The following is a 17,887-nucleotide window of genomic DNA, read 5'->3' as shown; positions in this document are numbered from 1 at the left end:
CTAACTAAGCTAGCCTCTTCTACTCGAGTAGCAATGAGAAAGAGGGCGTAGATCTTTAGAAAATGGCGTGTTATCCGTAATGACCCAGCAAATATTTTCCACAAGCAAATGTCAGCCTGTTCACTGTGGGTAGTGACTTAAGAATTCACTACGTGCAAGTTGCAGAGAGAGACTGGCCTTCAGAGACTCACAATGGTTTTCCTCCTCCCTGACTCGGATGGTAAAAATTCCAGAGTTCTTCAGGGGGTAGAACTGAAGCCAATTTTTATATCCAGCAACAGAGCTTGCAAACCTCCCCAACTGCCAAGCTTTCACCTGCAGTTTGGCAGGGATCATGCAAGTATTTGCACCACAATAATGCATTTGCTTGTAAAATATTCTCATATAAAATATTACTAGAAGTATTGTTTATGGAAACCAGATAAAAGAGGTTCTGAAAGCCAATACAAGTTTGCAAATCTTTGTTTGCAAATATTTTCTTTGGTATTCATCCAGTTCAGATGGGAGAGATCTGCCTCACCTAAAGCTAGCACTTCCGAAGTTAAGTGGCTAGTTTAAGCATGCCATTTAAAAGCTTTCTCTGCAGATGATGGAGAAAAATAGGTATTTTCAGAGGGCAACTCATTCTGTCCCTTTAGACACCCCTTGGAGGATGATGAACCACCCCCTGGAGGTACATGTATCCCTTGATTGCAGAGGGAGTACAGACAATTAGTTTGGAGAAGGCACAGCTGAGTCAGATGACTCCTGGCAATGTCTTACCCTTTTGCTCACTGACAGGTCTTTGACAGATCTTCCTGGAAGAAGTCAGCTGCTGTGGTCCCATCTGTTGAGGCCAGCCATCCTTCATTTCCAGTTGCATGTGCACCCATGAGGCAGGTGAGCCCAGTTTAAATGCAACCCTGCTTCGGTCAGAACTTACAGTTCCTTACAGCAAAAGAGATCTCCACTAACAAGGGTCCACATTTAAATCACCAAACATCCTGCCAGACCTTGACTTTTAATATGGACAAGAAGGAGACTTCAAGCTTTTATGAAAAACCAATCCCTATGTTAAGACAACCACAGCACAGGAAACAAAGAATGTTTCTGTCAACCAAACTAGACACTGAGGCCATGTCTAGACATTAAATAGTGAGAGGGAGTGCTCCCAAACATCAGAAGTTATTCATCTTTGCTGTTAGAAGCCACCGGCCTGGCTCGGGCCTCTGCCAAATAACCTTCTCCATAGACTGATTTGAGACTTAGGATAAGCCAGGATCCGTTCCCAACAGGGAATTTGGATGCGGTCTCTATCTGGAAGATAAGCAAGTATAACAGCATGGACATAGGTTGCTGAATGCCAGTTTACCCAAATGCAAGAGAATCATCCTGTAAAGAGTAGTTATAGGTGCAGATGGCAGTATACCAGCCAGATATGGATTGTTAGACAGTAGACATAATATTTCATGCTGAAGTTTGTATTTCCATACTTGTAGCACATATATTTTGATATAGAGTAGCAACACTTTTCTCTGTACTCACACAGCAGATTCATTTTCCATCATCTTCCATTTTATGATTTTTCTTTACGTTTGTAACCTCCCAGCCATTTACCTTTGACTTGCGAGCACCACCTCAGAAAAGTTTAGCTGCAGCAAATGCCTGTTGGGAGGAAAGATCATTCCCAGGGCTGGCAGAGCAGTCCCATGACTGCCTCCTGCAGTCACCTTCAATAGCCATCTTCAGAAGAGGGCTAAAGTGCAACCTAATAGCAGCCTACTTGAAGGATACCTACCAAGATGATGGAGCCAAACTTTTTAGTAGTGGCAGATGGTACAGCAAGGGGCAACAGACAAAAATCATAGCTTCTAAGGTTCAAGGTAAGACATTAGGAAAGCTCTCTCAACTGGGGAAGTCAGGTAGTACTGGAACAAGCTACCGAGACAGGGCTTGATGTCTCCATCTCAGGCAGTCTTCAAGGCTTGGCTGGAGAAAGCCAACCTAACCTAATATCAGTGATAGTCCTGCTTTAAGCAGGCAGCTGAAATGGATGAGCTTGAGAGGTCCTTTCCAATCAACATTTCTATAAGCAGATGAAAGTTTCTCAGAAGGTTCACCATCTGAGAGTGTTGTGTGCGCTCCCTTCCCATTCTTCTCTTCATCTGTGCTGCACTCAGGTCAAGCAGCAGCACCCAGAGGTCATACAGGAAGGATTATTTCCTTGGTATGCTTTCCTCTTCCTCATACTCCTTCTTCTGGCCTCAGCAGAGTTGTGCAGGTTTGCCTAAGGAAAGAATGCGACCTCTTGACAGCAGAGTTATCCAGCAATTTGTTCTAGTTTGAAGCTATTTCCCCTGATTCCCTCTTGTTTTTTTCCTTGCCTCTTTGCCACAAACGGGAAGGTTTGCTATGTCCGGAATGTGAAGTTTTGGTCACCACTCACTGGGATACAATTCCCAGTTCAACAAAATGCACCAAAAACTTTGTTTCAGACAGGAGCTGTGTTTTTCCCTTATGCAATGGACTGTGCTTCAATAGAATTTCCCAAATACGTTTTTGAGGGTTAAGTAGAAATTGTAAAGTAAGGTTAAGTTTATTAAAAAGTATGCTTTGCCTCATGAAAAAGCTAGTATGCCAAGCTGAAGCGATATAGATGGCATAGGTAAGTATATTGGCAGTTATGTTTCATACATTCAATTCATATTATAGATATGCCGTATATTTACAGATAAACACATATACATCCATTTAAAATTACAGATAAATATGCTTACATACTTACACATGCATTTATATAAAAACAGCATAAATATTTGTGCAGAACAAATTACTTCCTGCAATACTCTGTGGTTATGGAGGCAAAAGACATACACAGCATAGTAGTGCAACAAGTCACTTGATTTTTGACTGCCTCACCTGCTCTTTGTACACTAATCCATTTACATTGTATTCTGTTTGGGCAGCTTCAAATTGCTCATATTTAATAATCATATAAAGAAAAATAACCACCTGCCAAGATTTACTTTGCTCCATTTCAGTATCTCACAGTGTTATAGAAGTCAAGCAGTACTCCATGTCCAGTACTCCACTACGCACAAGTTGCTAATCAGCATCAGAATGGGTCCTGAGATCTTAATCAGACATGAGACCAGAAGTGAATGAAAGAAGCAAATTCTTTGCTTTAGAACTCTTTTTTTTTCTGCCTAGAACTTCCAAAAATGCAATGGAAAGCCTTTAAATGAATTACGAGTCTATTTTAACTGAAAGGAATCTCTCACAGACAAGTAACGCCTTTCACAATGGAAGACACTTTTTCAGGTGACAAATCTAGTAGACCTTAAAACCGTAATATTATTACATACATATAAAGTTTTGATACCTATTTTGAGCTAATATTTTACTGGCCATAAACCATTATTCCCTGCCAGATTGAGATAGCTGGCTGGGATGTAGGGAGGGGTGGGAGGTGGGGTTGGCTTTTAGAAAGTAAGACACATGAAAAAAAAAAAAACAGTGGGAAAATGTTATTTTTAAAAAGACTCTGAGCATTTTTCTAATAGGTTTTGTGTAAAATATGTTGCAGCCGCTGAGCACATGGTGTGTCAGAAGCTTGGACTGGTGTTCCTTTGGGATGTCTTGCACAATTTGCTTCTGTGTTTTTTTCCAATACAGATCACTGAGATTTCCCAGAAAAGCAAATTACCTCTGCTAAGAAAAAGAAGGAAGGAGGAGTTTATTGTTAATTTTTCCTTTATTTCTAGAGTAAATGTTAATTGTAGTTTAAGTGGTTATAATGGATGGTCAATTCAATTGAGTTTAATTCAGCAGAAAACCCAGCGCATCCGGAAAGAGGTTTCATGAATACAGTTCAGGAATGCAGTGGAGCACACCAGCTGTTGCTAGCACCTTTTCTGTTTTTAAGCAGTAGACCTGCCTTGCACCTTACCTATTGGCTCACAGGGACTTGCCTGCTCTTTCAGGACCAAATCTGCTCAGATCTACCAAGTTGAAAGGAGGCATGGCACAAAGTACACATATCAGATATCCAGTGCTACACTGGTTGGGACACCCACCTTTTTTCTGTGCCCTCACCTGTCTTAACACACAAGGTAGGTATTGCTGGGTAGTTCCACTGTTCTTGGTCAGCTCGTAGCAGTGTCCTTCCCTGAAGGGCGACAGGGAGAAGACGACCCACCAGCTCCAGGGCAGGCAGGAGCCTGCCACTGTTCACTGTCCCTCTGCTTCTCTGGAAGCCCTTTTTCTGCAGAAGCCTCTCATGTTCTTTGAACACAAGCTGATGGATTCACACTGCCTGAGCAGAAGCACCAAAATCCATGTTTTGGGCTCCAATGTTTTGTCTTCCCTTTCCACCTATGCTGTACCCTCCTAGAACATTTTTATGAGAAGAAAACAGTACATGGCTTCAGCAGCCATTGAAGAGAGAAGAAGGAAGAAACAAGTAGATACATATTTATATCACGTATCTTCTGGCACTCCAGATGCCAGGGTTGTCCTTCATCCATGGTAACTGCAGAGATGAGGGCAGCCTCCCTGCGAAAGCCCACTCTTTGTCCTCATCACGAACAGCACTGTGCTATTTTCAGTACCGTCACTGATTTGTCTGGAGTGAGATCGCTGTGACATAAAAGTGACTCAGGACAGAAACAGACACAAAAACCACCCACCTTCCAAGCAAATGCATCAGAGTCCTAATTGCAATTAAGAAAACAACTCCAGAATCCCGTCATCATCATCTGTTTCCACTTTCATCCTGCATTTCCAAAACATTGCCTTCCCTGCCTCCACAGTGGACTAGAACACACAAGCCATAAAGTGGAGAGCATGGAGGAAGAGGAATTAATGGTTAGCCATTGCTGGAGGAACTGGTGATACAAAAAATGTGAATAAACCCTCCAGAAACAGCAGCTAGGGCTGGATTACAGTCCACAGACATCTCAGAATCAGCTTACCTCTTCTATCAGCTATTGATAACTGGAGGAGGGTTCCCCCTGTGCAGAAGCACAATGACAAAAGGAAATCCAGCTGGGGAGATGACATGCCTCCATTTGAGACCTTATGAGCTTCTCCAGGCCAGTGACTCAGACAATGTTGGTTGGTGAACACAGTCAGAAGCCAGTGATGTTTTAGGAACCTGTCAGGAGGCTGTCTGATACCCTATGGTGCCTGGTTTTCCTCAACAATATTTTGAAGCTTCAGCTGAACATTAGTGTTCTGTGCACACGGTGACACATAAACCCCATTGCTTACCTCCACCTGGGACACTGGAAAAACCACTGATGGTTGTCACCACTGTCACCACCAAGAGCCTTAAAGGAGGAATATGCAATCAGCTGCCTGTCTATTGATGTGGCCTCCTTATCCATAATCTCCACCCACTTCTACATCCCATCACCATGAAATAATGCCTTATTGTGTTCTTTTAAAATGGGCAGTCATTCAAAGACAGCCAATTATATCTTGAAGCATAGGGACGTGTGGTTCTGTCTACAAGCACAGGTAATTGATCACATTCACATTTTATCTTATTCCAGTTTTCATCAGTGCATCTGGTAACAGATCAGCAAGTGAATCCAAGCAGTGGTATTTAAACCTCCCAGAACCTCTCAAACCTCTCAGAACCTCCCTTGTGTCCTAATCTTTTAGATAATTAAATTCTGTGCACATATACTCCCAGTATGTTCAGTACTAACATTGAAACAGATATTCCCTCCTTCTCGTGCATTTTTTAAACAGATGTTCCAATATCCTGAAGAAGGCTGAATTATAAACCTGCATATTATAATATACTCAGAACTCAGATTACTTTCATCTCAGAAACAAAATGTTTTCCATCTACCATCTACTGCTTGTTGTGGAAGTAGGGAAATAGCATGAAATCCTTTGTACAACACCCACCATCATTTACTGCACTGACACCAGGTTCCCCAAGGCAAGGAATACCCTCTATGACTTGCAGCAAAGTGCTGGAGCCTCTGTCCCACTCTGTAACTTCCAAACCAGGCAGATGGAGCTAGCCACAGCCAAAGGATGCATCTCATCAGGGTGTGCAGCCAAAAGGTCCTTGCTGGAGGGCCACATCCCAATGCCAAGGGCTGCCAGGGGTCCTCCTCACCTCACCACACCACGCAGTGTGCCAGGCATGCCACAGCAGCAGCACAGCTCAGCATGTGGGTGGCTGGCTGTGCTCAGCCACTTTCAGGTGTCAACAGGCTGTTCTACACAAGTTTAGTCATTGTCTCAAGTGGCTTTAAACTGGGTTTGGCTTTTAATTAACGTCTGTCATCTAGGAGGTGCATTTACTGGGTAGGGGTTTGGTGACTGCATGTCCTCCACAGAGCAGATAACCGTGAGGGATCTCACGGGCCCCTCAGACACTAGCATCGTCACTCTCCTTCCTTGCACAAACATAATCCAATTTAGAAGTTGACCGAAGTTGCTGCCATCTGTATAAATTCTGGGAGCACCTTACACTTTGGACTTAATGAATAAAACAATACCAAAGATATGTGATTTTGAGTTTTCCCAAGGATAACATGACAGGGTGTCCTGCATTACCAACAAAGTACTTACAAAAAAAACTTATCCTCATGCAGTAAATTCTGAGGAGTTGTTGGAGGTAAGAGCATACTACAAAGTAAAGGAAAAGCACTTTGCATCTTACAGGAGAATTTGAGTTCAAATACCATCCATCTTCTCACACCTTGATGTGGCAGATGACTCAGAGATATCCCTTACCAAACAGAGCATTTTTTCTCCCTTTCACCAAGTCAGTATAGAGACACTGCAGACAGTAGAGACAACATAGGTCACTGTTGATTTGGTCATAGGTTGGGGACTAGTCAAGCTGGTGGTGCTTTGTGGGAGCAGCACGGGTCTGGAATCAGAGCTGCTTCCTCTGCTCTGGGCTGCTCTGTGCATGTGTCCGCTGATAGTTTTGTCCCTGGCCTCTATTTCCTTTACAAATTCTTACTACATCTTTAAACAACTTGGCCTGTATCAGTTTTGTCCAATTTCAGGCTTTACTTTTTTGGGGTTAATTTCCCCTTTTCTCTTCTCTTTGATCTCATTTACAAGTGAGACGTATAGGGTAGGCAGAGCAACCTCCGACGATGGGTTTGCTCTGCAACAGTCTGACAGCTGCCCAGCAGATGCACAATGGAAGCTAAATGGCCATAACCAGGTGCTGTAAGGAAAGATGCAGGAGCCCGGCAATCATCCATCATGTCTTTGTTAGGCAATCGTCGCTCTTGCCAAGCAGAGAAAAATGATTTTCAAGCATAAAAATGTACAATCTTTTTACAAAATTCAGTGGAAAAAAATTGCAAGCAAAATTTTTCAATCGCAGAATATTTTCCAAGTAAAACTTCATTCTGTTATGAACTTTGTAGCGTTCCCTCTCACAGACATTTGGCTTTCGGCCTCCTCCAGCACTAAGTGCTGATAGCTTCACTCTGGATCACGATACTGTGAAGTGAAGGCACTTAAATGCACGTGTGATCAGGAAAAGAGCCAGCAACATATCTAGCAGAAAATCTCTACTTTGTCCCAAGAAGTATATTCTGTCCAGGATCATGATTTACCTGTACCCGTAGTGTCACAGGGAAGACTTCCAAAGGGCATGTCAGAAGAAGCTGCACTTTGGCCTTAAGAAAAAAAAAAAAAGTCAAAATCTTAACATATTTTATGGAAAAAGGTAAGCCTCTTTGGAAAGCCTCTGTATGTCATGACCCATTGCATAGGCTTGCTTTTCCTCCTCTCCATGTGCTAACAACCCAGATAAACTGTTAGCACATAAGTGAAGATGTTTGCACATTCCCAGAGGACAAAGAGCTTTCCCTGGCCCTCCACTACAGCAACACTTCCAGAGAAAGGAGCAAGACCAAGTTACAGCAAGCCAGCTGCTGGCTAGAAGACCACAGGCTGACCACACCTGCTGGAAGGTGTGTGTCCCCCCTTCTGAGAAGGAACCATAAGCAGAGGAATGTGAATGGTGCAGGGCCTGGTCATGTCCACCAAGCTCCGCATGCTGAAGCAAAATGCCACCATTTTGCTCATTTATGAATCAAAGCCTAGTCTTGACTATGAACCCAAACATTCTCCGTCTATCCTCTGTCATGGAAGTAGAGAGTCTGCTCCAGTGAGATCAAGAAAAAGGCAGGGGCATTTTGGCAGTTGAGAGAATGCCCTCTCATTGGAATTCAGACTACACTTCAGACAAGATCCATACCTACTTTTTTTTTTTTTTTTTTTTTTTTTAAAGTAATGGTCTTCTGGTGCAGAGCAAAATGACAGCAGTATTTACTGGGTCTGTTCCAAAGCAGCAACCTAGTATCCCCTGTGGGATATACTCTGAATGAAGTTATTTCACATGTTTTAGCCCCCAAATCCCACTCGAAACTTTGATTAGACCTAAAATCAAATAGTGTCACCTGCTATGACCCTGTTCTCATCCAAAGTAGGTATGGGGCTTGCTGGACTGTCTAGTCCCATCTGCATTTGCAAACACAGCACCAAGACTGTGGCTTGGGTCACCTTCATTTGGGCACAACTGCTAGAAGGAAGGACTTGTGACAGGGAGGTAGCAGCTCTACCCTGGCCAAGCAGAAGCATCTGGTGATTCCCCAACACCTCCAGAAGAAGGGTGGGGGACTAGGTTTGTACAAGTTCAACACTTCCAGGTGTATCACAGTGTGGGAATCCTTGTTTCATGGCACTTGATGAGTCAGCTGTCTTTTGCAAGCTTATCAGTTCAAATCACTATTTTCCAGCTTCTCAGCAGGGTTTGCTCAATATGAAAACAAACTACACAGGGCATTAACTTGTCTGTCCTGGAGCTGCTCCAGCAAAAGGCAGAACTGCCAGTATGTGAGAAAAATTCTTCCAAACAGGAAAACCACTGCTCTGAAAAAAATGACTGTATCACGTATTGGTCTATTAGATTTTTTGTGTGTGAGCTCAATGCCAAACTGTCATCAGTGTATTTTTGCAAAGATCAAACCCTTCAAGAAATCGTTTCAGGATACGTTAAAGCTTAGGCTTTGCTAACTCAAAACTCAGAAGCAAGTCTCCACATGGGTTCACCAAAGGTTTCAAACTTACTGAATGAACCTGGCTGGTGGGCAGGTTTGCCCAAAAGTAAAGGAAACACCTAACTTTTCACATAAAATTGGAGAAATAAATCTGCAGGCTCAGGCCCAAGATCAAGCCATGACTAGCATGAAATCAGTTAACTTGGCATCTTTGGCCAGTGGTACACGCAAAGTTATCTGATTGAGTCCTCTTTCACTGTGAGCTAAGGTCAGTTGATCAAAATACCTTATATTTGTCTAAGGCTGAAAATGCACACATGGACAATTACCTTTGATGACTTTTTGTGGCACCAGTGAGTGACATTACATCTGAGTTTGCTCTGAGATTTTGCAAATCTTCCAGCTGCTTGCAATGGACCAAATCACATACCACAAAAAAAGAAAAAAAAAAAACATTCCGACATTTCTCCAATGAAGAGTTCCATATGGGCCCATCAACTCATCGATGCTCTTGAAGTCATACTGCTTTACTGAGCAACAACAAATATTTAAGGTTTCAGTCCTTTGCATTTGAAGTTGTAATGCATTATTGCTGATTGCATTAACCAAATAAGACAGTCCGAGTTAATAATTGCATATTCTGGACACAGACTGACTGGGGGCTTTCTCCATCCCTGCCCAGGGGGTGGCACCCTCTTGCACCACCAGCAGAATGTCCCCATGCAACATGCTGTCATGCTGTCACCCAAGCTGCAGTAGGGTTGTCTCCAACATTGTGCACCACACTACTCCCAGCTGTGAGCCCCAAACCCAATACAGCCCTGCAGCCCTGAATTGAGAGGAGGGCACGTTTCCAACTTTAGTCTGTTTGTGACAGTAATCACACCCACACGCACTCATCTGCTCGTGGTTTCATGACCACACTACCACTGGAAAGTTTCCTCCTTCCAGGCCACAGCTCAGGGCCAGCTCCAGTAGGGATGCTGGCAGTCCAAACAGCACAGGGATCAGCTGAGGAGGGAAACACGGACACCAACAGTGTTATCAGCTCCCATGTGGCCTGTCCTGCCTGCCCCTGGCCCTCATGGCCAGCCAGGGACAACATGCCCTGTCCCCAGGGGTGTCACTGACATCAGGATCCGAGCTTCCCGGTGCATCCTTCTCTCTCACACTCTTTCATCTCCGCACAAATTTCCAGCACGTGTGAGGAATGAATGTGCCCTGGGCAACAAGACTCTGATAGCTTGCTACCCTACCCAGATAGTGGAAAGCATTCAGGTTTTGGCACCTTGCCCTGCAACAGACCCTCAACAAGTAATAAAAACCCATTGCCCCCCAAGACAGAAAAAAACACTTGTCTCTTATTGTCTTTTTATTTTTTTTCTCCCAAGTCTATTTCCTCTCACCTCTTAATCATTTTGCATTTATCATAACACAGGCCAGTGCTTCATTACACAGATTGCCTATTTCTTCACACAGGCATCCCATATCTGAATCTCGAACTCTGCCTAGAAAAACAGTTCCACGGCAAAAGCAAAAAAAAATAAAAAATAAAAAAATTCCCTTTGCTATGTCAAATCTACTAACAGACACCAACAGCTTCACTTGTTCCAAAGGAATAAAATGAATTGAGTATTTCCTAAGATAAAAGGCCATTGTTCAAAGGGTTCTTCCCCCTGCTAACCCTGAGCCAGTAAAACCCAAAATGACCCAAGTAATGCCTAAAGTAGTATAAGACAAAGGTCTTTGCACAACCAGGAAGAGGAAGACGCCAGACAAGGCCATCTTTTTCCCCTTCAAGGGAAAGACTCAGGCTGAAGGTCCTCCTTCCAGAGGTGCAGGAGTCTCCCACAGTCCAAGGTTCACTCCCCAGAAATATCGAGCTGATTTTCAGGTTTCCCCATGTGTTCCGTACAGGGTCTGCAAGGAGAAGGGTGGCCAGGGAAGAAAGGCACAGGGCACCCTCGGAGAAAGCCACCACCATGGCAAACCCAGAATCCCATGAACCTTTTGGGGTTGCTCTTGCCCTGGAATTTCCCCACCCTTTCTCAGGCTACTTCCATCTTTTTAACTATAAGCACTCTCTCCTGGTTCCTCCCATGCTGGAGGAGGAAGGAATTTCCCCACATTTCAAACCACTCAATCCAAGACCACACTGCGAGGTGATCTTTCCACCTTACAAGGATACGTGCTGAAGGTATTTCCAAGCAGGGGGAAGGGGGATATCTCCAGGCAGACAAGGTGGCAATACTGTGAATAGTGATAGCATGTCTATCTAGAATTTCATATGTGGTGTAGAAAAATTCACACTTAAACAAATTGTCAGGGAAGGGACTGACCCTGCTTCTTCAGTGGCCTTTTTGTTTGCATTTCTGGACCTTTTGGAAAAAGACCTTCTGGTGAAACTCTTCATGGACCATCATTTCACTGGAGCATTTTTTCTGATGAACTTCAGTTTCCGATGAACTTCAGCCTCTCTATTAGCACAAGCCACTAGGTCAAGGCTGAGAGCTTGACTCACTTGCTAAATCACTTGCACAGGTGAGCAGTGTTATTTCCAGCTCCCTACAATGTCTGAAGCATCAGCACAGGGACAGCCATACCCTACTGGAAAGGCAGCCAAAGGACATGCCAAAACACGAGGGTGCCTCAGGCAACACTGCTTGCTTAGGCTTAAACAACTGAATCGGGTCTCTGGGATGTATGCAGCAGGCATCTTGCCTAGGGCAGGATACAGAGCGCTGGTCTTGTGTTTAACTCAATACAACCTCAGTTCGGTAAATGAACCAGAGCTGTCCACGTGCTTTGGAAGAATGATAAATTCACTTCTGGGGTGTCCAAACCATGGTTGTGCCAATGAGGCAGAAAGTGCTGTGAGTCCAAGGTTCCCCATTCAGGGGAGCACAGCCTGAAATCTCAGCATACGTGGGGCACCAAAAAATGCAAGGACAAGGCGCGGGGCTTCGAGCTGTGGGATGATGCAGCAGCCTCCGCTTCGGTTTCTCTTACTAGTGGGTTTACTTCAAAGATGTTGATGCTATTTTAGTGTGTTGCCTTATATTTATTTCTCCTTTTTATCTGTGTGATGAGTTAAAAAATGCCATATGCCTGTTTTTATATTCCTTGGGCTTCACCCCCACGCACACCCCATACATACACACAGAGCTTCCAGTTGACTAAGGAATGCTAAACATTTATCTGCGGCTCAGCACAGCCACTGGTATACCAATGCATACATCCAGTGTGGGTGTACTGAGAGATATAGATGCCATATGGAAACCACATCTGACACGTACGGTTTGGGACAAATGGGAGAGAAATCTGTGCCACTCACGCTCACCATGCAAAGAACTTTTTTTGCTGAAAATCGTTATTTTGTTTTGACTTTACATGTTTCTGATGCACCAAAGCACAGACACCAGCTTGTCACCAGAAAGGAGCTGGGGGGAAAAATGGAGTTCAGCAGTGGCACGGAGGGAGAACTGGTCACCCAGAGCCTCCTTCCCTCACCCGCATTTGCAAAGGGGTTGGGTCCAACCAAAGGAGGCAGCTGTACTACGCCCACCCACCGACTGGCAGCTCCACGTCGGCATTCCCATCGCTGCCAGGAAAGAGCTGGCTGCCATCCTGCCTCCCCAGGCTCCCTCCCTTGGGGGGACAATATACACTTCACCTCCTAAAAACTGAATTCCCAGGTACTTCATTCAGCCAAATGATAGCTGATAGGCAAAGAAGAGAAGTCAAGCAGGGCAAGGAGCTTGAGCTGGGCTGAGAAAAAGATAAGTCAGAAAGAGGATTTAATTATACAGATGTATGGTGATTAGGGTCATCCGAGTAGGTAGATGGATTTGCAAATACAGGAAATTTTGCTCCAGTGGCAATGTCCTGGCTCCATTCAGAGTTGGTCTAGACTGCTCAGAGCACCTAGAGGTAGCCGACCTTGGCAGTCTCTCTGCAGCTAGCAACCAGCGGGGCTGCATCAGTGCTGATGCGACTTGTTGGGTTGCTCAGGGCAGGCTCAGCCCCCAGCAGTGCTCAGGAGGTCTGAAGGGAGGCTGCTTTTCCAGGGGCGGGGATGAGAAGAGCCATGATTTACAGAGGAGGCTGGCACCCATCCACAGAGAGGTTTGGGAGTGGGAGGCTCTCGCACCCACTCGCTATGCAAAGAGACTCGTACCGCCGTCAGTGGAAGGCTGGCTGTACAAAGACCCAAGGGCTGGGCTGGCAGAGGGAACGTGTTGTTCTGCAGTGTGAAATGAGCGTGGAGCCAAAAAAGTTGGTTTGGGGAGGAGCTGGGGTGGTCCTGCTTCTGGGGGTGTGAGGGAGATGCAGGCAGCAGCACTCCCTTCGAGCCCTGCAAGACCAAAGCTGCAAGTGGGGGAACAGAACTGGGCAAATTCATTTAACTCCTGAAATGCAGCTTCTAGCTGTCTGATTGCTCATAAATCATCTCAACTGGAGTGAATAATGACAAAATGTCACAGGTTTTTGCTTCCCAAGCATCAAAGCTGTTTCTATTACTTACAAACTGCTGCGGTGTGTTCATGGTGGCATTTCTCAGAGGAACACGTCTCTCAACAACCATTACTTTGACTCAACCCCGTCAAACCTGAAAGCCCTAACAGTGACACAGTCCCAGAGAGGAGGCTTTTACACTTCTGTCAAAATGGGAACAGGCCAGAAGGCAGGAGGCAGGAGCAGGCAAGGTTACTAACACATGGAAGAGGACTAAAAATGTCTTGCAAAACATGAGCTGAGGAACGTGCCTGCTCTCCTCCTCCTTCAAGCAACTGCACAGCAAGGTGCTGACTGTAAAAACAAATATAACATTACAATGTAGAGGCAGGAAAAAACTTAATCCCAATCACAGAGACGCAGAGAAGAAAAAAATTAATCAAGTAATGCCAAACCTAATAATAACATACTGCTCACCATCAGCCTCCTCAAAAGAGAGGAAAGGAAAACAAAGGCACTGAAACACAAAACACAGGAATTAATGGAAAATATCAAACAAATGCAAGAATAACAAGGAGTACAAGACTGCACACAGGTCTCTACTTCCCTTTTCCCCCTTATGCATACAAAGAAAGAGAGGGAAAGCAAGCACCATTCCCAGATCATGGTATTTCTGGAGCTGGTAGATCGGAAAATTCCTTATAAGCCATTTGAACCAAGATAGCTAGATTTTATTCTACTGAGTGGTCTTGGCTTAGTGGAGTCATTCTACTGAATTGGGTATAAGGCCAACATGACTGTATTTGAACCCTATTCTGAACATTTATGTTGAATTGAATTTAGCAGTGTAGGCAATCCCTTAGCAGAGGTGATTCCGCAACGAGAAAGGGATCTCAGAGAAAAATAAGAGACCCAGGTGCTGCTGAGGGAAGCATCCCATCCTGTGTTTCTAACACCAGGGTTTCCTACACTATCAGTGTGCAAGTCATAAAAACCAGGAGCTGGAAAAGAGCAAGCCAGCCTGACAGGCTTTCTGTACTGAGAGGTGGCTACGGAAAGAAGTACGTGGTTATTCTAGGATTTTGGCTGTCACATGCCAAAATCCTAGGGCACCATTTTGCCATGGCTTTGGCACTGATCCTGACTGAGGGATGGGGTTTGTTTCACCTAGCTGTAAACCTCTACAGAAGAGACATTTCCAGGTGACTTCTCACCCAAGGGCTGCCCTTGGTACGCACTGTAGGGAAACAACCATCTCTAAGATGAGATTCACCTCATCTTAAAGTAGGTGTCTGAAATAGGTCAAGTGAGTCAGTCTCAAGAAGTACCAATTGCTCTCTATTCCTACTAAGGGAGTGTAGGTGTCTAGTTCAGGTGAAGATGTATGGTTATACAAGATTAATTCTAACCCTGCTGACCCTTGGCCAGTCTCTCTCCACTTCAGTTTCATCCACAGGCCAGCAATAATGATACCTGCCTTGTTCTGATACATCTTCTCCAAGAACAATGCAATATAAAAACTGAGTTTTGATTATTAATATTATTGTCATTTAAGAAAATAGTAAAAGTCTCACCCACTTTATGTTTGTTTTTGTTGGTGGTGGTGGTGGTGGTGGTGGTTGGTTGGTTTGCTTTAGCTACAATTATTTTAGCTCCTTAATTTCCTGTGCACATATTCAGGGAAAGCATTTATTTATATTTAATTTATTTTTTTAATGAATCAAAGGAAGGGAGAGAAAAAGAGAATTCTCCTCAAGCAATGAGACCCACAGTTCATATTGCCTTCCCTTCTAGCTACCACGCTTCTTTCCTCTACCTTTCCTCCATCCTCAGTCACCCTGCAACCCACCATCCTTTCAGGCACGCAGTGATTCCTCCTAGATCTCCCCTTTCCTCTTCAGTCCCTTCCCACTAGCTATCCCATCCACATAGTCCAAATTTCCTCACCCAGCTCGCCCAAAGCTTGCTTCTGCTCCCCTGTTGGCAAAACACTGAGAGTACATGAGAAATATAATTGTGACTTCCCATGTCTGTGTTTGGGCAGGAACGTGGCAGAGGAGGGAGCAGTCAGGCTCCCTGACTCAGTTGCACCCCTCAGCAAAACCATGTGGAAAGGAGCAAAGCCTTTATGGATTTAAGTCACAAAGCCTCACTGAGCTGGCTATTTATAAAGGGATAAGAGTTTTGCAGTCACAGGCAGATTTCCACATAGATACAAAGGTAGAACTCTAATGTGAGACCACCATCCTGTCAAATTTTGAATCCATGTCCCATTGCAGGGGAGGTAAAAGTTCTTAGAGAAAAGGCCACCAGAGCTTTTTAATGTGGATGAAACTATTTTTTTTCCTGTGATCCTCTTGGAAATGGATGAGTCTGTTTGTTTGTTTGTTTGTTTTCCTTCTTCATGTCCTTCCAAGACAAAGTAAAACACTTGAGGCAGGTGAGGAAATTCTGGTGTAGTTAACAGGACTATCTCCATCAAATTCTGTAATAGTGGGGCTATTCACACTGCTAATCACAGCTAATAAAATACAGCATAGCATCATTTACCCAGAAATTTCATTTAGCTCCAAAGCTCCAATGACTTGCTGCCCCTGCTTTCCAACAGACAAATTCTGCTCTCACACGGAGATGGACTTTACAGCCAACCACACCAAACTTTAGATAAACAAGGTCAAAAAACTGCCCACACCAGGTCTTTACGTGATTTATTGCTGGGTCTGATTCAGTAGATGTGAGTGAGCTGAAATGCTGAGCCCACACAGCCTATATTTTGTATATGGCTTCGGTACCTGAACACAGTGGCACACAACATGCCTTTTCCACAGAAGTCACAGTAATGTTATTAAAACTTGTTAAAAAAATGTAAGTATGACATGAAAGAAAGCTATTGAAAAGCTAGGAGGATATCCTCATACACTTTTAAGGATCATTTGTGGTATGTGAGCCTGTGAAGCTGCTCCCTGTGTTCTGGTGCAGCATCCTGATTCAGTTTCTGTTCACTTCCCACACCTATGAAACCTTACACTCAGTGTCACATTAGTCATTTTTCTCCAAGTGTCATAGGGCCAGTCATGAAGCTTTTCCAAGGCAAGATCACTCTTAACTGTATACCTCTATCTGTCCAACCTATACCTAAGAACACCAAAAGATGGGGATCCACAGCTTCCCCACCCGACTCCCTCCCGTACTTCACTATCCCCAATGTTGATCTAACCTCAACATCCCTTGTTGCTGTTTAAACCCAACCTATCTTCCTCACCGTGGACATGGAAAACAGATTGCTTTCTTCTGTTATGCATCAAGTCTTAAAGATATCTGAAGGCTGTTACAATCCCCTCTGCTCCCCAGTACTCTTATTGTCATCAAACCACCCCAGTCATTCAGTTTTTCTCCACAACCCAGATTTTCTAAACCACTGACCACTAACATGGCTCTATTCTGAATTCCCTCTGACTGGTGTACATTTGTCATGAAGCCCAGTTTCCAAACCCAGATGTATCTCATAGCTGAGGATCCACTAGTGCTAGGCAGGGTGAGTGACTGATGGAGCATCTCAGGCTAGACTTCTCCAAGCCAGTCACAGCACATCACCATATCAAGTTCATAACCACACATGCCTGGCCATGAGGTGTAGGTCATTTCAATGACTCTTATATCTCTGTCATGGTTGTATGGCAGACATAAAGAAGTATTATAACTGAGGCACTTAGCCTTCCTGGCAGACAAGAAAAGCAAATGTGCCATTCAGGAGGGAATGAGGAGGGCCAGCAGAGTGCACCCTGGACCACCTTCACAAGGGGCTGGCTGAGAGGCAGGTCCCATGGTGTGACCGGTCACTAAATGGTTGGAGGGCAGTTAGTTTTTGGTTCGTGGCATGTAGAACAAGTGCCTTGTGCAGAGGATACCCATCAGATTTCCCCTGGGAGCTGGCAATCCCCACCCAATGGCACCAGTCAGGCTCCTTTATCTGGACCATAAACCACAGCAGGGAAGCTTGCCGAGTGGTTCTGTTTGGGCATTCACACCCTTGGTGTGGCTACATTTACCGGTTTTCAGTGGGCTTCAAGCCTCTCCTCACATCACCCTCTCAAACTACAAGGCCTGTCGTATCTCCGCTTCTGCTTATATAATACTCCCAAATCGCCTCTTGCAATCTCTCCAAACCTCACACAAAAACCTTTGTCTTGGAGCAAAAAAAACTCCCAAGGAACGAGGAGCCAGGCTGAGGCTACAGGGTCAGAGCCAGCGGAAGCGGCTTTCCCCAAAACACCTGCTGCTCACCCAAACTCCCCTGCCTCACCTCTGCATGCATATAAATCGCCGCAACTATGTCAGAGGACCAGGAATGCATCATGGAAACCCTTCCCCTGTAACTGTAGCTGGGTGTAACATTTGCG

This window comes from Cygnus atratus, chromosome 1 (assembly GCF_013377495.2).
Source record: "Cygnus atratus isolate AKBS03 ecotype Queensland, Australia chromosome 1, CAtr_DNAZoo_HiC_assembly, whole genome shotgun sequence".
Classification (NCBI taxonomy): Eukaryota; Metazoa; Chordata; class Aves; order Anseriformes; family Anatidae; genus Cygnus; species Cygnus atratus.
The sequence above is the reverse complement of the archived record's forward strand: the minus strand, read 5'-3'. Positions refer to the sequence as shown.